The following is an 8,741-nucleotide window of genomic DNA, read 5'->3' as shown; positions in this document are numbered from 1 at the left end:
ATCATCTTCGCATCCTCTTTCTCCAACCTGGAGATCAAACTGGGTTTGCTGATAATGATGCCCAAGGGATGCTGTTTCTGTAGTTCTGCTGCATCTTTTTCTATATGGTGTTTACTGAGAAGGGCCTAGCAAAGCGCACTTCTTCTGGGTGAATTCCACAGCCAGGTCCTTGACTAGCTTAGCAGCAGCCCAGTAGCCAACCGTCCTTTCCTGTATTTCTCCTCCCGTGCCAGAAGGGTCCTGAGCAGGCCAATAATAAGTCAAGGACAGATAAACAACTGCCATCTTGTGAGTCTGACTGTAAATTTCTTGAAATACAGAACAGCGGGAACTTGACACTCCTCTCACAGTTCTCACAGTCCATTTGGGGCAGGGATCTTTGACACTTTAGGCATTTTCTCACTGGACTGTCTTTTCAGATGAAGATTATTTGGCCCTGTATCTCCTCCAGCCGCTTGTCCCATAACATTCCAGAGGCCTTCCCCTTCCCTTTCTGTGGGATTGCCCTCCTTGCTCAGAGACTGCCTTGAGACCTGGGGCCTTAGTGAGGCCAAAAAAGAAAAAAAAAAAAATCCTCAAAGGTGGGAGGCATAGTTCACCCAACACCCATATTATCTCTATTTAAATCTCCATTAATCTCATTCTGATCATCAGGCATCAATACAAGAGCAGTGATTCTCAAACATTTTGAACCCATGACCTCCTTACATTTTTAAAAATTATTGAGGGTCTTCTTATAAAATTTTTGTTATGTGGTACATGGGCCTATATATATTTGTGTTGACATGCATGTATATATATCTGTATACATGTATGTTAATATAACAGTTATAATGAAAAATAATTTTTTAAGCTCTTTATTGGAATATAATTGTTTACACTATTGTGCCAGTTTTTTTCTGTACACCAAAGTGAATCAGCTGTATTTAAACATGTATCCCCATATGCCCTCCCTCCCATGACTCCCTCCCACCCTCCCTATCCCAGCCATCTAAGTCATCACCCATCATCAAGTTGATCTCCCTGTGTTCTGTGGCAACTTCCCAATAGCTATCTATTTTACATTTGGTAGCATGTCAATGCTACTCTCTCACTTTGTCCCAGCTTCCCCTTCGCCCACCCCATGTCCTCAGGTCCATTCTCTACATCTGCATCTTTATTCTTGCCCTGTCACTGGGTTCATCAGAACCATTTTTTTTAGATTCCATATAAAATAATTTCCTAAAACCAAAAAATTGGGTGAGAACAGTGACATTCTTTCTCATTTGTGTCTTGTTTAAAAAGGAGGCAGCTATATTTTCATATCTGCTTTTTAATTTAATATGTTGTAATATGTTGCCATGTTTAAAGTACATGATGAAAATTCAACCTCACACAGATAATGTAGTTGGAAAAGGCAGAAGTATTTTATTAGCCTTTTCAGATAATTGTGGATATTCTTTGGTAAAACACTGAAATTCTACAAGTGGTAATTTCTTGAAGGTTAGTTGCAGTGTGAAATCTGAAACCTTATCAATGAACTCTTCAGACTCTGTTACATTGAAAACCATTGATCTCTCTTGTACTTTGAATGAATCTTTCGCCCGTATATAATTTTATAACCTTAAATTGTAACATTGCAATGCACTGAACATTTGGAAAATATTATTAGCTCACAGAGTTAAGCAGATCTTCCAAATACACATTTCATTATACAGTATCCCCAAATCACAATTATTAATATCACCACTGATCTCAACAGAGAGTGCTGGGAAGATGTCAAGTTTGTTTTAGCTGATAAAGGTCTTCCAACATTTTATTTTTTTGCTTGAAAGCCTGGATTTTATCATTGGCAATAAGTACTGTCAGTTTTTTTATTTGAAATGGTAGAGTTACTTTGTTCTTTTTTGAGACTATGTTTGCCAGATATCCATTTTGAGTAACCATCATTTATATGTCAGTTGTTCTTTCAAGTAAAAATAGTTTTCCATGAAAAAGTGGCTAGTTCAGCTTGCAACTCAATCGCACAAAAGCTTTTCCTTGAGACAATCACTAAACTTCAGCACACAGCAGGAGTACTTTTTGTATACTTCCTATTTTGCTACAAACAGTATTAAAAACGGGCACTCGAGGGTTGAGTTTTTAAAAAACTATAATTTTTATTACTTCAACAAAGATGTTTAAAATAAAACTTGCTTTCTTTCCCTTCTTTGCTATGAGTGTAGTGATAAAGAATATAGTGTCTTCTAGTACAGTTTGGTGCCACTGCCTTGATTCATGCTAAGGGGCCAGCAGTTTTACCCACTATCAAATAAATGTCAACCTAGGTAAATAATGTCTTAGAACTTATGATGAAGAATTTAGACCTCGTGATATTCCCCTGGAAGTCTTGGCTTCTCCAGGAGTATAAGGACTACATTTTGAGAATCATTGCTCTAGAGAGGAAATAGTAAGGCCTTTTCTTTTTCTCTCTAATCCTCATGAAGAGAACGTAGTAAGCTTTAGTGGATTATTCAGCATCTCCTTTTTTTGTGTGTACAGTTGTTCATCCAGTTATATCCAAACACCATATTCAATTTGCAACCCACAGGAAAGATTTTAGAAGCCATCCGAATCAATAACTAGTTATTTAAAAATGTTCTACTAATTTCTGGCCTGAATGATATCATTTGAGTTTTATTCACCAATATGATATGTTTGGTAATTTTTTGTCTGCTTTCAGGTTTTTTCATCTTTGAGTTGTAAGCAGTATGATTATGATGTGTCCAACTATGATTTTCTTTAAGTTTATCCATTTGAATTTTGTGGTGCTTCTTGGATCTGTAAATTTATACTTTTCACCAAATTTGGGAAGTTTTCAACCATTATTTCTTTTTTTTAATTTTTTTAAGAACTTTTATTGAGATACAGTTAACAGACAATAAACAGCATATATTTAGAGTGTACAATTTGGTATCCCGATCTCCCAATTCATTCCCCCCCAACCCTCCCCGCTTTCCCCACTTGGTGTCCATGTGTTTGTTCTCTCCATCTGTGTCTCTTTTTCTGCCTTGCATTTCCTCTTTCATAGTTGTTAGCATTTGCCTTATGTATTGAGGGGCTCCTATACTGGGTGCATATATATTTATAATTGTTATCTCCTCTTCTTGGAAGGATCCCTTGATCTTTATGTAATGTCCTTTCTTGTCTCTTGTAACATTTTTTATTTTAAAGTCTATTTGATCTGATATGAGTATTACTACTCCAGCTTTCTTTTGATTTCCATTTGCATGGAATATCTTTTTCCATCCCCTCACTTTCAGTCTGTATGTGTGCCTAGGTCTGAAGTGGGTCTCTTGTAGACAGCATATATATGGGTCTTGTTTTTGTATCCATCCAGCCAGTCGGTGTCTTCTGGTTGGTGCATTTAGTCCATTTACATTCAAGGTATTCTGTTTCCCACTTAGAGAAGTTCCTTTAGCATTTGTTGTAGGGCTGGTTTGGTGGTGCTGAATTCTCTTAGCTGTTGCTTGTCTGTAAAGCTTTTGCTTTCTCCATCGAATCTGAATGAGATCCTTGCTGGGTAGAGTATTCTTGGTTGTAGGTTCTTCCCTTTCATCACTTGAAATATATCATGCCACTTCCTTCTGGCTTGCAGAGTTTCTGCTGAGAAATCAGCTGTTACCCTTATGGGAGTTCCCTTCTATGTTATTTGTCATTTTTCCCTTGTTGCTTTTGGTAACATTTCTCTGTCTTTAATTTTTGTCAGCTTGACTACTATATGTCTTAGCGTGTTTCTCCTTGGGTTTATCCTGCCTGGGACTCTCTGTGCTTCCTGGACTTGGGTAGCTATTTCCTTTCCCATGTTAGGGAATTTTGCAACTATAATCTCTTCCAATATTTTCTCGGGTCCTTTCTCTCTCGTCTTCTTCTGGGACCCCTATAATGCGAATGTTGGTGCGTTTAACATTGTCCCAGAGGTATCTTAGGCTGTCTTCAGTTCTTTTCATTCTTTTTTCCTTATTCTTTTCTGCATCAGTCATTATTACCATTCTGTCTTCCAGGTCCCTTATTCGACCTTCTGCCTCAGTTCATCTGCTGTTGGTTCCTTCTAGTGTATTTTTCATTTCAGTTATTGTGTTGCATATCTCTGTTTGTTTGCTCTTTAATTCTTCTAGGTCTTTGGTAAACTTTTCAATCTTTGCATCCAGTCTTTTTTCAAAGTCCTGGATCATCTTCACTATCATTATTCTGAATTCTTTTCCTGTAAGGGTGCCTATCTCCTCTTCATTTAGTTGTTTTTCTGGGGTTTTATCTTGTCCCTTCATCTGGTACAAAGTCCTCTGCTTTTTCATTTTCTCTATCTTTCTGTGGCTGTGGTTTTCAGTTCTGCAAGACAAAATACTGCTGATACTGCTTGATACTGCTGTCTGCCCTCTTGTGGAGGAAGCTATCTAGGAGGCTTGTGCATGCTTCCTGATGGGAGGGACTGATGGTGGGTAGGGCTGGGTGGGTGGAGCTCAGTAAAGCTTTAATCTGATTTGGTGGGTGGAGCTCAGTAAAACTTTAATCTGCTTGTCTGCTATGGGTAGGGCTGTGTTCACACCTTGTTGGTTGTTTGGCCTGAGGCCACCTAGTGCTGGAGCCCACAGGCTCTTTGGTGGGGCTAATGGTGGACTCTGGAGGGCTCACGCCAATAAGTACTTCCCAAAACCCCTGCTGCCAGTGCCCCTGCCTCCTTGGTGAGCCACAGCTGCCCCCCACCTCTGCAGGCAACCCTCCAACACCAGCAGGTAGGTCTTGTTCAGTCTCCTATCGGGTCACTGCTCCTTCCCCCGGGTCCTGGTGAGCACATTTTTTTGTGTGTGCTCCAAGAGTGGAGTCTCTGCTTCCACCAGTCCTGTGGAGGTCCTGCAATCAAATCCCACTGGCTTTCAGGGTCTGATTCTCTGGGGATTCCTCCTCCCGTTGCTGAACTCTCAGGTTGGGAAGCCTGATGTGGGGCTCAGAACCATCACTTCAGTGGGTGGACTTCTGCAGTATAACTGTTCTGCAGTTTGTGAGTCACCCACCCAGCATTTATGGGATTTGATTGTAACGCGATTGCACCCCTCCTACCATCTCATTGCAGCTTCTCCTTTGTCTCTGGATGTGGGATGTCTTTTTTGGTGAGCTCCAGTGTCTTTCTGTTGATGATTGTTCAGCAGTTAGTTGTAATTCTGGTGCTCTTATAAGAGGGAGTGAGCGCACGTCCTCCTACTCTGCCATCTTAATCCTATCTCCTCAACCACTATTTCTTCAAATACATTTTATTTTTTTTTCTGCTCTAGTCTCTCTTTCCTCTCTCTCTGGGACTTCTGTGTCATGAATATCGGTCCTTTTGATATTGTCCTACAGGTCTCTAAGACTATTTTCAATTCTTCTCACTCTTTTTTCCTTCTCTAGAGCTTATATTTAATACAGGCATACCACAGAGATATTGCGAGTTCAGTTCCAGACCACCACAATAAAGCAAATATTGCAATAAATTGAGTCACAAGAATTTTTTTGTTTCCTAGTGCATATAAAATTTATGTTTATACCATATTGTGGTCTATTAAGTGTGCAATAGCATTATGTCTAAAAAACATTGTACATACCTTAATTAAAAAATACTTTTGTAGTAACATCAAAGATCACTGATCACAGATCATCATAGCTAATGTAATAATTATGAAAAAATTTGAAACATTGCAAGAATTACCCAAATGTGACACAGAGACATGAAGTGAGCAAATGCTGTTTGAAAAATGGTGTCAAATGACTTGCTTGACATAGGGTTTCCACAAACCTTAAATTTATAAAAAATGCAATATCTGTGAAGTGCAAAAAAGTGAAGTGCAATAAAACAAGATATGGCTGTACTTCTTAACTTCAAGTTCTGCCATCTCCATTCTGCTATGAATCCCTATAGTGAATTTTTAAATTTCCATTACTGAATTTTTCTATTCTAAAATTTGTTCCTTTTTTTTTTTTTTTTAAATATCTCCTATTTCTTTTCTGAGAACTTCTGTCTTTCCATTCATTTCAACAGCCCTGACTTCTTGGATCATGGTTGTGACAGCTGCTTTTTAAGTCTTTGATAATTCTGATACTTAGGTCATCTTGCAGTTGGCATCTGTTGTTTGCCTTTCCTTTTGGGAGTTGTTTAGGTTTTCCATTTAGTATGTTGAGTAATTTTGGATCCTATCCTGGACATTTTGAATATTATGAGATTTTGGATCCTGTTTAAATCTTCTGGAGAATGTTGATTTTTTTTTTTTCAGCAGGCTGTTGACCTGGTTATGTTTTGATTGCATGTCTTGACTTGTTTTCTGTGGGCTGTGGTTCCAATTTCAGTGTTGTTGAAAGAATTTGTGATAATTTATGACTAATTTTAATGCCTGGTCCATAGGCCTTCATTAAATAGTAGCTCTTCTTTGCTAGATGGATCAAAGTCTGACAGAAATCCATGGGAGAAGAGTAGTGTTAAAATTTAAAAAAAAAGGGTATTATTTTCCCAGGAAATGGAGAATTAAGTGTTTTTTGAGTTGAAATATTTAGAACTGGAATTTTGAAGGAAAAACTGGAGGAAATTATGCAGTATGATACTGGAACATGTATTTCAATTGGGAGTGCAAATAAAGCTTGCTTTTGGCTGTATATTTCAGCATAGACATTTACATGGTTACTTAATTTTATGGAAAGTAATTTTTAATAAGCAAATTTGATTTTGTGGAATTTTAGGTGTTTAGAGATTAAGATAGAAATAAGGTTTTTCATGGTGGGATTGGTATATCAAATTGTGCATGTAGGTCTGGGACGTTTCAGTTCTCAGACTGTAGGAGTTAACGTATATTTAGTAAATGATTGCTACTTTGCAATTTTACGTATTTCTGCTTTGGCTTCATTTATACAATATTATGGGCATTTCAAAAGGGGGAGATGACTGGGAATTACTATAGCAGAATTGTGTGAGGCCCAGAATGTACTGTTATTGGGGGGGGTGGGGTGGGGCTGCACCTTGACTGTGTCTTGGGATTTCTGAAGCCTCTTGTTGAAAGTATAAATCCTCAGAGAAATGGGTTTTTAGCTTGAGATTTAACTGACTGTAGTAGAATATTTCTTAGAAGTCCCATATTTTAGACTCATGGGAAGACTTAACAATTAATAAGTCTTGGCTAAAAGGCTTAATTTGTATAGCATATCTTTATTTGGGTTAGGATTTTAGTAATACCAAAGCCCATATTTCTCTCTTGCTGTCATTTTTTTGGGGGATATAGATTTTAAGTATGTGGGGATGGGTATGCTTAGAGCTTCTTGGGTGGAGTCAGGGAGACCAGATCTTCATATCTGCAGGCCAGTTACTGAGAGGTTTGCCTGGTCCTCCAGTAAGATCACCTGGATCTAGATTTGCTGTATTCCCTTCTGAACAGTTGTGCTGAGGATTAAAATGATAAATGTCCAATTGCCAGGCTGTCTCCATGCTTTTAAGGAATCTTGATATTTTATTTTTGCATTCCTTTTTGTGAAACCACTTTAGTCCTCCCGACAGCCTTGAGTGGACTGGTAGGCTTATTTGCTCAAATGACTGTTGTGGGGTTATTTGCCTTAAAGTAGAAGGCAAAATAGTAGTTCAGGAGAGGAAAAGCGTTTTAGAATACAAAACAAAATGAGATGGGAAGTTAGTTTTGCCAAAAAAGAACTAGCAGTTTAAGGTCAGTTGCAATAGATTGTTGAACAGGTTTCTGTCATTCAGTTTGGGAGAGATAAATCGAATCAATGCAAGATAATTGAGTCAGAAAGACCTAGCCCCTGGGAACCCCAGGCCTGTGGATCAGGGAGGGGCATTGAGATATAGACTGAGGTTAGATCAGAGTGTGCTGCTAAATTTTGCTGTGCTCTGACATGGAATTATCCTTGGTGAGGTTAGAGCGCTATAACTGTATGAGGGAATGAGATTAATAAAACCTCTGATGGTTTTAGAATTTAGTATAGTAATTAAAGGTTGCTTATTGTCTAAACCCACAAAGTTGCTCTAGACACCTCATAGAGACATGACTACCCTAGAGGAAGGGTCTTGTTTCCAACCAAGGACACAACAATCTTGCTCTGGAAATTGAAGCAGAAGGATTTAGGCTAGACATTATTCCCAAGTGTCCTTTTTCCTCCCTCCCCGCCCCCTCAACCCCCCCTCCAGTCCCTAGGACTTCCAGAAATTAAGAGCTATTTCTCTTTCTCACAACAGGGTGGTGCTGTCCTCTCTAGGTGATAACTTCTGCTTTATAATCATAGACTATTAAAATTGGAAGGGATAGTTCAGTCTTATATTTCTGGAGCTGGGGTTGGTATTTCCTGATTAGGAATATGATATTGGTTTGTACTGAGTCTTTTCCTGAAGAAATCATTTTTTTCCTGAAGTATCTTTTCCTTTTGGGGTATCAGAAGATGGGAGCTGGCAAGTAGATTTATTCTAAAGAGGAAGGGATTGGTGCTATGGAGAATGTCAGCTGGCTTTCTTGTCCTCTGAGTCAGCTGAGTCGTGGTGGGGCATTTGATTCCTACCTCCCATTTTTGGTTATTCCTCTGTTACTTACAGCATATTTATATAGAAATCTCTGTGAAAAGAATGGTTATGTATAAATAAAAATGTTTGCCCTTTTTTTGCCATAGGTATTTTTGATATTTTTTTCATATATTTCTTTTTCTTTGATTTCAGCCTCTCCCAAAGGTTTCCAATTGGCCACCTTTCTGATCACAGGGGT

This window comes from Hippopotamus amphibius, chromosome 12 (assembly GCF_030028045.1).
Source record: "Hippopotamus amphibius kiboko isolate mHipAmp2 chromosome 12, mHipAmp2.hap2, whole genome shotgun sequence".
Classification (NCBI taxonomy): domain Eukaryota; kingdom Metazoa; phylum Chordata; class Mammalia; order Artiodactyla; family Hippopotamidae; genus Hippopotamus; species Hippopotamus amphibius.
The sequence above is the reverse complement of the archived record's forward strand: the minus strand, read 5'-3'. Positions refer to the sequence as shown.